At 40.7% G+C, this 13,352-nt stretch overlaps 1 protein-coding gene across 1 annotated transcript in view; it reads right to left on the minus strand.

Annotated features, from left to right (window-relative positions):
• The window catches only part of flrt2 (fibronectin leucine rich transmembrane protein 2), a 45,090-nt gene extending 42,447 nt beyond the window's left edge, over positions 1-2,643 (minus strand). Inside the window, exon 1 of the mRNA XM_029425266.1 lies at positions 2,515-2,643. The gene's annotated coding sequence lies outside the window, so the exon portion shown is untranslated. The remainder of the gene's footprint in view (positions 1-2,514) is intronic.
• Between the last annotated feature and the right edge of the window lie 10,709 nt (positions 2,644-13,352).

Below are 13,352 nucleotides of genomic sequence, written 5' to 3' on the forward strand. Positions count from 1 at the left end.
GCCATGTCCAGCGTCAGACAGTGTCTGATTCCTGCCCTGAGTTGGCTGCTGCGGTCAGCTGACTCTATAGTACTATAGGATTGGACTTGTTGGAGGATTGACTCAACATCCTGCCAGGACACTGATTATGTCCAGTATACTGTAAGTGTGGAAGTACAGTGTGATAATTAAAAGACAAGAATTCCACATAAATGTAGCTCCTTTGTTCCTATCATATCTCACATTATTGTCTTTATAATGTATGTGTTATACATTCAGACATAGTGAGTCATTCTAGTCGTCAAAACAAGGATTTTACTTCTCACTATTAAATGTCTTAAAATGGACAGTTTGAAACAGAGGCTTGAATCTGTGCCTCTTTCTAACCCCCCACGTCGTGCAAAAACACATTCCAGCTGTCAAATATGTTCATTCATGTACTTCTATATAAAACTGTTTCTGCCTGTCCCCTAAAGCCATTATATGTGAAAGAGCTTGCATTCAGCACTTGAATCGTTACGCTCCAAAAAGGTGCATGTTGAGCTGTCACCTGCACTGACATTTTCAGAATTGATGAGATGAATGATAATACATGAAATTTGCAGTGGTTTATTTTTAAGATTGGGAAATATCACCTCGGCTCATACTTTTACGTATGAAATATTGTAATTAAGAACATTGATTTGAAGGCTTTGGCTAGTCGTTACTTTACAGATGAAGATTCTACATGTGAAATGTGAGAATAAATGATAAATTATGGTTGCAACCAACTACTTTTTTCCTCGTTGATTAATCTGATTATCCTTTTCTTAATTAAGTAATCATTATTTGGTCAATAAAACATCTGAGAATAGTGAAAAAAATGCCACAATTTGTCTTCAAATGTCAGCTTCTGTCTGACTAAAGGTCCAAAAGAGTTTCAGTTTACAATGATATCAAACAGAGTACATTTAGCTGATAATAATCCTGTGCTTTCTCTTGAGTAACACTTTGAATGCAGGATTTCTACTTGTAGTTGTATTGCTACTTTAAAGTAAGCAAAACATCTGATCAGATCTGCACTGATTTGATGCTGTTACAGTTACAAGTTAGCCACCAACAAAGTTAGTTTTAAGTAATGGAGAAATGGTTGAAATAATTAGCTCAAAATAGATTGAAACTAGTTGGAAACTGATTGGTCTCCGCCAAGGCCAAATTCCCCATCTCCCAATGGTAACGGAAATAAAAAATAATACATGTATCAGCTTGGTGATTTAGATCCATGACCCATGCTACACCCTTCCACTACGTTTCAATAATAATCGGCTCGTAGTTTTTCTGTAATCCTTCTGACAACCAAACAAACCAAAGCAAAACCTGTAGAAATCAATTCTGTAATCATGTTCTTTTCAAGTAACTGTGGAAAAAAGCATTAGCTAAAAAGCCCCAGAAAATACAGAATAATTCTGAAGTCATTTATTCTCTGTAAGTTGTAATGTTTACTCATTAATCACGTCTATTGGCAGTCATGTTCTGGGATTTGGCGTGCAGGCAGTGCGTTAAGTAGAACCTGTGAATAAAACAACTTTGTAAATTGAGTGCATTCAGGGCAGTGTTCCCTGGCATTATGTTTTTAAAAGCTTTTGATCATAGAGATGTCATTATTTCCCAAGAACCATAGTGTGTTTACCTGTGAGGAGCAATGGAGCACTTCACACCCATTTAAATAATGAGACCGTTGCAAAAGGTGTGAGAGATAATTATTATTGTCTCACCTCGGACATTTTATTGCTTTATTTTAAGCTATTACTGGAAACGCTCACAATTATTTTAAATTGCTTTCTGCTAGAAAAAAAAGAGCAGGTGGCAGATTTCACAATGTAAACTGCCCTCTTACACTGTTCTGAATTTTCAAAACAACCCCTGAGAGGGCAAATGCGCTTTTATTATTCCTTTTTTTTTTTATATAATAATAATGTGTACTCAACCTTTTATTTTGTGTCTCCTGTAGGCCACCCATTAAAATCCTCACCCTGTTTAAAACTTCACTTCAGAAGGATATGTCACCCCAAAGGTTAACACGTCAAGTGCACAAGGTCAATAAGAGACACGGTGAACAACAGGCAGTGAACTAGAAAGAAACATGGCATTCATGAATAATGCATGGTTAAAAGGTTTACCTAATGGCACTCTTAAAACTTTTAAAAGTCGGTCTCTGCTTTCAACTGGAATCGCTATTGGCAAAAAAGCCCCTTTTTCCTAACTGACTGCAGCCGTACTCCAAACTCAGCTTGAGAGAGAGACACTGATTGGTTTAATTATGTTTCCAGTGATTAAGCATCTTAATGGTACTCGTCACAATATGAGACTTGAATCATAATGATTTTAAGATGGGCTATTGCTTAGAAAAATATATTTCTTTAGGAATATATATATATTTTTTACACTTTTTAACAAATAGACATTGCAAATGAATCCCCAAACCATGCAAACACACACACACACACACACACACAGACACACAAACTGGCAGACAATTTATAGAGGGACACTTACCATCTTTGGACACTTGGTGGTCATGGCAGGGTCAGAGAAGAACAGAGACACAGAGAGAGTGGAGAGCGCGACCTCACGGCGAGACACTCACATCCCAGCCCGGCTCTCAGACACGAGGACAACACCGACGGGGCTCGTTAACTTGAAAGTGCGGATGGAGGGCGGCAGGCTTGCCGGAGTGTGTCAAGAGGAAACTGCAGGCACCAGTCAGTCAGGCTGCTGAGAGGCAGCGTGAGGAGGAAAACGAGACACACAAAAGCCGAAAGAATTCAAAGACGCCAGCAGTTTCTTCTTCCTCTTCTTTCTCTCTTTCTCTGTAACTTAACCCCCGAGGAGCTCCGGCGAGCAGACACACAGAACCAGTTCCAGACCTGTCCTCCTGCACCAAAAGGCTGCTTCTCCCCCTTCTCTCTCCGTTTTTTTCTCCCCACTCTGTTATTTGGTATCATTTAACTCTTGATTCCGTGGCCTGGCGATGAGCTCACCGCGGGTCTCAGGTTTCAGCGCCTTTACTGGAATGCGAGGGCAGCCGCGCAGAGAGGCAGAGGTGGTGCTGTGGAGGTCAAAGGCTACTGGGGTAGTGTGGAGGAAGAGAGAAGAGAGGGGAGTCTGTCATCTGGGGGAGTTCCAGTGGAGGGATATCTGAGGGGCCTGGAGTGGCGCGAACAAAACAGGAGTTACAGGGGTCATGGGTTACGGATGTTGCGGGGCCAGGCAACATTTGAGGCTCTTCAGGCTACGGACTTGAGGACACTGAGTACATTAACACGCTCGAAGACACACACACACAGACAACCTCTCCTAAGTGCCAGATTAATTGCTCACTTAGAGGAGCGGGTTGTTCTCCTTAGGGAGAAAAGCTTCGTTTTCTGTTGTGGAGTTTTCACATTTTAGCTGTCCTGGGTCAGCATTATGAATTCAACACAATTAAAAACACATACATAACTAAAGACAGTGACCACAATCACAAGCATAATAATACTTGTATTTGCCCACATTTAGTACAGAGTGTTACAACGTGCATTTCAATCAAGATACAACGGAATCAAAATGGAAATAATTAGATTAAATGCAATTTTGAAAAAAGAATGAAATAGGTTCTTACTAAAGCAAGAATGTGTCATGGACATCAACAACAGTCAGGGTGCTTTCACACCTACAGTAAAGTTCGGTGGACTCGGTGGGATTCGGGAGTGAAGTTACAACATTGTCGCATTTTTCATTTGTTTCAGTCAGCGTTCACGCTGCACTTTCTCAAGCACACCAAACATAGTGAGCGAATGTCACACGGTCGAAACGTTCGCTCATCTAAAACATCCAACTGAAACCCGCCGACACATCTTGGGATCAGAAATAATGGATCATGTATGTGGTCTTTGGTTTTCTATCAATCAAATATTTCAGAAGAAGGAGAACAATAAGACAAGACAGCAAGTTGTCGAGCAGTAGGGCCCTGATGAGAGAGAGACAGAGATTATGATGCGTTGTCCTTGTTGTCCGAGGTAAGGCCATAACAAGTTATGGATTGTTTTTTGGTTCACTTGCACTCTAGTGAAAAAACTGAGACCTATGTTTTCAGGAGGACCTGAGTTCTGTTGTTTGGTCTGCAGCAGAGTTCGAATGAGCTTTCACAACGCCCTGAACCAACCGAGTATACGACAAAACGCACAGGGTTCGGTTAAAAAAGCACCAACAGACAGGAGGTTCCATGAAGGAAACAGCGATCAGTCAGGAGCCTCAAAATGTTATTGGAGTTTTAATTTTCCTTTCTTATTTAAAAGTCTGTTCACGATGCCACCACACCATGTGACACCGTTTGCCTCACATGTTTTTCTCTGTGGAACATTTGTTAAATCATGACACCGCCATGGAAACTCTGAATTACCTTAATGCTGGCTCTTCAGTTTGACTACTGAATATTATATATAATATTATTAATATTAATATTACTATAATTAAATCTAACAAGCCAACCTCTTGGCGGACTAGGTACGAAGCCTTTTCCGCCTTGCTAAACTAAATCAAAGGAGAGGCCAGTGTGCAGTGTTGTCGAAGCACATTATGCTGAGGCATGTTTCCATTATTAATGCAACACGATATATACAATGCAGTACAACAGCTCAGCAGCACAACACACTACAGCCTGCAAAAGTTGAATCAACATATATCTCAAAAAACTTTTCCTTTCATGATCTTCATGAAAGGTTTATTGCAGGACTTTTGTATTAGCCTGTATTCATCTTAGCTAGGTGAACATAATACACTGGCAACAGAGTTTATGTTGTGACTGTCAGAGAAGTGGTGAGCACACTGTGAACAGTTTGCACAGGGACTATTTCTTTGGTAGAATCTGCTTCCAATGGACACTGTTGACAGTATGTTCTGGTGATTCTACAGGGGAACTGTTTCTTTATGCTTTGAGCACCACAAACACCATTTCATTCACCTTCATTGTACAAGGGTGGAGGCAGAAACCTCAGAGACCTGACCAAATAGCGAAAATGTCCTTTTGTTATTTAGTTGGTGATGCTTTCATTGAGCTCTTGGGGGCCATGCGTTGTTTTTTTGTTTTTATATAGAAATATGTCATATTGTAAAGTATTCCTGTTACTGTTTATGTGTGTATTACTATATAGTTTAATTTGAAGCTGTAGCTTAATATATAAATTAATGAGTTGCATGTCACACCTGTTCCATAAAGCCATGCAAAACTATTGCAGGTACACTCTAGACTAGACATATGGTGTTTGTGCCACCTGTGGCATGCAGCAGAGGTGCTTATTCCCACCAATGGCTAACTTCACAACACAAGCCAATTACAAAAAACAAGCAGAGAACAAAGTGATCCTTTAAAGATGCCATTGTCAAACTGACTTTCCCTCTCTCATAGCGCAGCTAAAACAACTGTGGCTGATTGAAGCAGCCTGGCATTTATTTGTTTATTGTTAAGCCAGTCGACTTCCTGCTCTTACTTCTCTCCCTCTCTGCTGCAGCTCCGGCTAGCTTTGAACTGCAGCTCTGTCCGGCCCAACGCTGCTCCAGCCGCTGGGAATGTGTGGTCTTTATTAAGGAGAGGAAGTGTGCGAATGAGCACTGCAAGCCCAACATCTCAGGAATCTCGATCCCTTTTCCCCTTGTGGCACTTTTCACAAGCGGGGCCAGCTAATCGCTTTCACTGATAGCAGGGTTCTGCATGAGGCCCTGTTTCTTAAAGACAGAGGCTGGAGGTGGTGGAGGCTGGGCAGCCCACCTCCCTCTTCTCCACCTCCTGGTTTGTGTAGTGTGCTGGGGAGTAGGCTTGCATACTGTTTGTGCAGATGAGTGTCGGAGTGGGCACACCCTCGGCGAGCTTGTTCCCATGGGAACGACAGTGATAGCGAACAGCTTGTTTTTGTGTTTTTTGGCAATGTTGCCACTGCTGGAATACTGACAGGCACTGGGGAGGTCTGATATGCAAAAACGTTGCCAGGTAGACTTTATGCGAAAAGAATGTTTCTTTGACTTTCTCCTCTGTGTTGTTTCATCCACGCTGAGTTATTTGTTCATACAGCTTCGGTGGAATTCACCTATGTGCAGGCGATGTTGATCAAATGGAGTTTATGTTTCAGAGCCAGCTCTATGCCACAAGCTGACAGGCTGAACTTGTTCTTGAGGGTTCACAATCCTCAGGTGGATCATGAGATCCGTTTTAGTCAAATGACTTCAGGTTAGTGTTACACGTCTCCACACGCTTGGCCAACAGACACTTGGCTTTGGTTTTGACCTTTTTGTGTCTCAGAGGGAATTCCACACTACATAAACAGGAAAATAAGTTTTTTTAAATCTCCCCTTCCCATAAAATTCCAAATGATAACATCACTCCATGGGTTAGCAGACTTCATTAGCATATTTGTAATTGTAAACCTCTCGTCCTTGACAAAAGAAAACCTGCTTCTACAAGGGGAGAGAGAAGTGAAGTGTAACACTTATGTGCATTGGCACTGGATCGACGAATGAAGTTGTGAACAGAGGAAATGACAGCAAAAAGCTAGAAAGCATGCAAGTTATGCTTTTAAAGAAGTCGATCTCAAACTGTGACGGAATGAAAGAATTGCTCCTGGAGCTTTATGAAAACCAAGAAAAGATTAATGTTGGACAAACTAAATCAATCGCCTCCGTGTCCAGGAACAAAGAACAAACGTCCCCCGCTGCCCCTCATACATCAAGGAGAACTTACGTATATATTTGTATTTTTATATTTTCACAAGTATTTGACACACATGGCAGGGGGAGCTTGAAATTAAATTAAAGTGTACGCTTATTGTGCAAATGTCTACTTCACTTTATAGTGTTTGGACTCCTAAATGAAAACATACCCCAGGAAACCCTTCACCAGGCTTCTTGCTGCGAGAGCGAGCTTGCACGGAGAGCAAACGCCTCTCCTCTCCTGCCGCCCTCTCGCCTGGGACGGCGGGGTAATTACATCATTTGGAGATTGGAATGAAAGCACTTTACAAGCGAAAGTAAGTGAAATGCTTTATTGCTCGCAGAATAGCCAATTAAAAAGCAACACCTGGAACACAGAGGCTCAGCTGAAACAGCCCTCTCCCCTGTGGCAGCCCTAAAACCAGTCCCCTGCTCCACAGAGGCCTCTGGAGAATGTTTTTCTTTCCATCTTTTCCCCCCCTTTTCCCTCGTCTTTATTTGTGAAAAGTTGCCGACAATGCACCTTCACATTGCCTTACATAGCCCATAATTCACCAGAGCCTGACGTGCTCTTAAGCGTATTAATAAAGCCCATTTCCTAGGTAAGCATATGGCACGGCTACAATGTAAACCTGCTCAGGGCACGCTACTGAAAAAGAAAACAGTCATGATTCTCTCCAGCACCCAGTCGACACTACAGTAGGTACCCCTCATCCAACACATACACACACATGTTCAGACCAGTCCAGTTCAGACCTGTCCAGTCCCAGATGTATCCCATGCTCAGCTCAGTTTCCCCCAGGAGAACGAAACAGACCAAACTGAACAAACAGAAAGTTTCAGAAAAGAAAGATGTCTTTCATATTCTTACACTGCTCCTACAGAACACCAACTGACCACTATCAAGGTGTACAAGGGACTCTTGTTTTATAATACCATGTTTCCTCTGGATGAATAACATTAGTTCAAGGCTCCAAACACTGTTGTAGTACTCGAGATCGGTCTTCGTCTCGAGACCGATCTCACAACTACTTTTTGAAGGTCTTGGTGAATCTCAGACAAATTAAAGCTCTGGATTTCATTTCACGATCGGTCAAGACCATAACTGTGGGGATATCACTAAAATGCCTGAGCTTTGTCTGATTTATTTGTTGACCTCAATACTGGGATTTGATGAAAAACTTCCTGCTTCAAATGCAACCAATAACTTCACTCACAGAAGATGCTAAAGAAGTGTTGAACAAGGATGGTCAAGTAGATTGCTGCAGAAGTTTATTGCTTTTTACAAGCCTAAAACTTCCTAAACAGAAATACCTAACAAGTAGAGCTTAATGTATTTTTTATTCATTTAATTAAAAAACTCAAGTATCATTTCATGTGTCATTGGTGTTACCTGTAATGTAAACAACATTGACAATATTGAGTTAATAGTAAAATAGTGGAATAAGATTATTTATATTGTTATACAAGGGTTAAGGTTTCACATCAAAACAACATTGTATGAATGTATTTGATTTGCAATTGAAGAATATTCAAACAAAAAGCCTAATTCTAAAATACAAAATACAAAATAATGCGAGAAAGTTTTAAGTGTGCTATAGGGTTAGCACAGTGGTGCTTTGAGCTAAATGCTAATGTCAGCATGCTAACATGCTCACAGTGATGACATGTCGATGTTTAGCAGATATATGTTGAACATCTTAGTTTAGCTTATTAGCATGCGAACATTTGCTTTTAAGCACTAATAAGTACAGCTGATGGGAATGTCATTACATTTGTAGGCTTTGATCATTAACCAAAATAAAATAGATACAAACATAATGACAACAGTCAGTGGATCACCAAAGTCATCATGATTCATCCTTGAATGTGTGCACAGAATGTCGTGAAAGTCCACCCTTAAGTTGTTGATATATTTCAGTCTGGAGCAAAGTGTTGGAACGAGCAACCAACCACATCATTGACCAACCAACCGTCCCTAGAGCCATGTGGCAAGCAAGGCTAAAAAGTAAAAGGTACAGTGAGAAAAAGGACAATACACATGTGAACTCCATCTTTATGAATCAAAGTTTTACTTTAAATGTAAAAAAAAAGAATTTATATTTGTTATCCTCGACTCTTTGTCCTGGTCTTTTGCCTAAACAGTAGCTGACTGACACGTTTACCACACCCCTGCTGGAGTTCCCACTCTGCTCAACCACAAAACTGTCACACCCGCAGAAAAGATTAACATCAGCCCACACTGCCATGACGACACCGGTGACAATGATGCTGACAGCCGATACCATGGCGACAGCAGTCATAGACACACATTTGTGGTGTCAGAAAGGAGGCCTTATTTACTTTGCAAATGTCTTTACCAGCGGCGCTGGCTTATTACTTTTGGGCCTGACTGACATAGTCTTATGGAAAATAAATTGGCAGAACCTCTCTTGATGCATGGCATATTACTTATGATATTGGTATGGTCCCTGAGGAGAGACATGAAAGGAGATGGATATCCAACGATAAGACGTATTGTTATGAATGAGAGTGAAAGAGATTAGTATAACCCGGATAGGGCTCGTAGCCTCTTTGTAGCTGCAGTCAAAGTGCCTCTTGCAAAGGCAGAGCTGGCAGCGAAGGATAATGTGTCTCTAATGTCCAAATAATGACTGCTGTGCTTTGCACATCCTTATAAGATCCTGGCTACACAGTTTACCAAGTCCAATGTTATCACTTGTTAAGCCTGCATTGATTTCAGGGGTTTATATACGTAAACGCACAGTGTCACGTTTCCTCTTTCTTTAAATACTGGTGGGGGAAGAAGTGAACCTTCATGCGTGGTTTACGTAGTTGTACAGTGAATGGTTAAAGGCAATTCCCGTGCTTGGCTTTATAATTGTGTGAAGAAAGGCTTATCTTTTGATGAGCCATGTGAGGACTCAAACCTAAAGGCCTAAAACCTTCTGGATGACACATAGCAGGTGGTTGAATGGATGGGATTTTGAATGCTTAGTAAAATGAGGGAAACCTATATTGACATAAAGCAATTGAGGTCTGCTCAATCCATAAAGACCCCTTACACTCAAAAATCTGTTTTTCTTATCTTAAGGTCCCCTAAAATGTCTGACCTGACTATACGGACTTGTATCTGCTCAAAGTTTATCACTAGAGAGGTGTTTACACATTCCTCTGTTGAAGAGGGAGATGTCTGTGCACATCTGGGATTCTAACGTACCACGGGCCGGGCAACATGTTTTTGTACGTCACAAATTCGAAACAGCCAATCGCTGTCTAATATGCAAAAACCTACACATAGACAGGAAAACAGTCTTCGACACAACATTGTCCAAGAAGTCTAAAAAGCTCTGGTGCAGAGCGGACTTGTCAGTGCAGAGACTGACAGTAAACATTAGCATAGGGAAGGTTTGACAGAAAACATGGTAGAGTGTGCAGTTGTTTGGATGTAAACAAACCAAATCCTGGAGCTTCCTTCAATGTCTACCAAAAAATCCCACTACATTATTATTGTACAAGCAGTAACGTTGTGTCAACCACTGCCAGTTACAAGCTAACATACAACATCAACAAATAGAAAAGATGCTAACTACACTTACCATACGGAGGTCTGCTAGTCACAGCTTTTGGTGCACAACAGACTCCTCATCTGAGTTAAACATGTATGGCTGAATCTCTCTGATGTTTCCTCAAACGTGTGCCGCCATGAGCATTGTTCAACAAAGGTCGGTGGGGCGAGGCCAGATCCAGAATTTCAATGAGGGAGAAAATAGATGTGCTTCTGACCCCTTTTCTGGGATTTTTTACTTTTCATGTGAGTATGTTTTGTAACAGTTCAATGTCCTGCTGTTTTTATCTCTTGTATTTTGTACGGTGTCCAAATAAAATGTATTATTATTATTATTATTATTATTATTATTATCATGTTTACATATTTTACAATGTACCAAGAAGCAGACTTTAAAAGGGAAAAATACATGCTCGTGAATATTGTGCTAACACTGCTAAACTCTATCTCGTTAGAAACATTAGCAAACACCAGTTGATGGGAACAAAATGATGGTGTCAGAGCTAAAGATACTTGTGGTAGCTGAGCAAAAGCTGCCACTTCCTTCTGAAGTCCTCTTTAACTGTAGTTAAATTATCCACATGTGACCTTCTCTTATCAGAACAGAAAAAGAAACTGAAGCGACCCTAGCCCGTAATGTTTCGATACATTACCCCTGAGCTCGGAGCATGCCTGGCACTAATACCCCACCTGTAGCAGCGTAGCCTGTGCCAGCACTCCTGACTCAGGAGTAATATCCATTTTGACTTGCTGAAATATTCATTGGCACACCTTGGGTGCACCAGAGGAGGTGTATAATGCAGGCTATTCGCAGTGAACCATCGTAAAACTAAGGCTCCACTGTGTTTTCAGTGCAAAAGACAAAAAACACAAAGGAATTAGTTCAAGCTGCATATTTAGAAAACTACTTTTTACAGCATTTGTGATTAAATAATTGCGTTGATTGTTCATGTACACACAGCATGTAAACAAATAGGTACTGTATTTGATACAATGCCACTGTTACTGATTAGAGAGAAGGGGAGCATACAATAGATCCAACTGGCTTCTACTGCTCTCATAATTCTTTCTCCTTTATAGATCTTTTTATCTTTTTAATTCAAACATTTGAAAGGGGCTATAATAAAACATACTCAATGTAACATCATGTATGGGTGAATATTACTCATCATGCAGGAATGTAGTTTTTTTTAGCCTATATCAGTCAGTGGGTCCATCCAACACTTTCTTGCAGACTGAAATGTCTACAACTAAATTGGATTGCCTTGACATTTGACATACATTGATGGTCCCCAGAGGATGTATGCCACATGTAATGACAATGATGGATTATTATCAGCATTTAGGTGGGCTCCAAATAAAGTGTTTTAGAAAAAATTGCTATTACCTTTGTGATCGTGTGCAAAAAATCTAAAATAAATTCTTATCAGATGTTGAAAAATGTGAGGGATCCCGCACACAATGACATGTGATGATAAATGTAACAGTTTTGTTCCTCTGGTGTGTGGACAGCGTTGTCAGCTGTACTCGGGGTCCCCCCTCCCCCCTCACAACAGGATGTCAGATTGTAAATATTGAACATGTTTCAGATCAAGATGTAAAAAGCTCTCTTAGCATTCCTCACAACACAAGATTATCTGGCAAGATAATATTGAGAAGTCATAAAAGAAAACAGGGTTTTGCTGACTATTGTCGGAAGGGGGGAATATTTGTGCGCCCCCCATCTTTGAGGTTTGTTTGGGTCGTGACATTATCGGCTTGATTATCGATTAGCCGCAGATAGTTATACAGAAATATGTATGTGAGAAAATCATGGCATATACATTTGTTGAGAAACATACATACTGAGAAATAACAATAATAAACGTTATTTGTATAGCACTTCTCAAAATACAGTTACGAAGTGTTTTACAGAACACGATAAAATAGTACACAGTCAAGATAAAAACAACAACTACAAATTACCAAACTAATCTAGTCTAGTTGCAGTTTCCATCCATGTCTCTACAAAATGTTCTAACTTCATCATTTTATCTACTAGACATTTGTGTGAAATTGTCATAATTGGCGAGTTAATTCTTGAGTTATGGCCAAAAAACCTGATTTGTGAGCTCACAGTTACTTTGACCTTTGACCGCCACATTCTAATCAGTTCATCCTTGAGTCCCAGTGGATGTTTTTGCCCTCTAAGCATCCCTGAGATATTGTGTTCACAAGAATGTGACAGATGTGAGGTTACAGTGACCTTAACCTTTGACCTTTGACCACTAAAATCTAATCAGTTCCTCCTTCAGTCCAAACGTAAATAATTTCCCTAAATGCATTCCTGAGAGAATGCGTTCAAAAGAATGAAACAGACAGACGGACGGACAATCCCAAAAACATAATGCCTTCCACCTCGGGCCGAAAACAACAGAGTTTAAGTTTAAAACAAGTAAAGGAAAAGGATAAAAGTGGCGTAGAAACTAAACAGACAACAGATTTACTGTAAAGAGTCCGTATCAGAGATTTCAATGCATCGAACCGTATCAATATCTCACAGTCTGATTCGTCACGGTGCCGTCTGGATACTACTCGCCATCCACCTGGCGTGTCCTGTCCAAATGTTTGTCTCATTCTTCATTTGTTCAGCTGTCTTGTCATCTCTGCAGACTCTCCCAACACAGACGGCACAAAGAGTACACAGAGCGCACAATGTGTAAGGTGAGAGGGAATCTCAAACACACAGCAGGTTGTGTGATTGAGCGAAACATAAAGGCAGAGTGAAATTCTTTCCCTCGTGTCAGCTCGGAGATGCAGGATGATTTACATGTGAGAAAAGCTACTTTACAGGAAACTCCACCTTCATGTGGTATACTCTCGACTTCATTTAAACCAAAGTGATGCTTTGTGTACCGCAACACTACAAACAGCACCAGAAAAGAGGGGGAGACATTGAACATCTGGCTGTGGATGAGTATGGTCGTTACCGATTGAGCGAGTTGCAATGAAATGCACCTTGAGGTTTGAGATATTTCAAGACAAAGGTCATACTCTGAACGATTCCCTCTCACATATCCTCTAGTGTCTGTAAACATTGAAACCG

Source organism: Cottoperca gobio, chromosome 24 (assembly GCF_900634415.1).
Source record: "Cottoperca gobio chromosome 24, fCotGob3.1, whole genome shotgun sequence".
Taxonomy (NCBI): domain Eukaryota; kingdom Metazoa; phylum Chordata; class Actinopteri; order Perciformes; family Bovichtidae; genus Cottoperca; species Cottoperca gobio.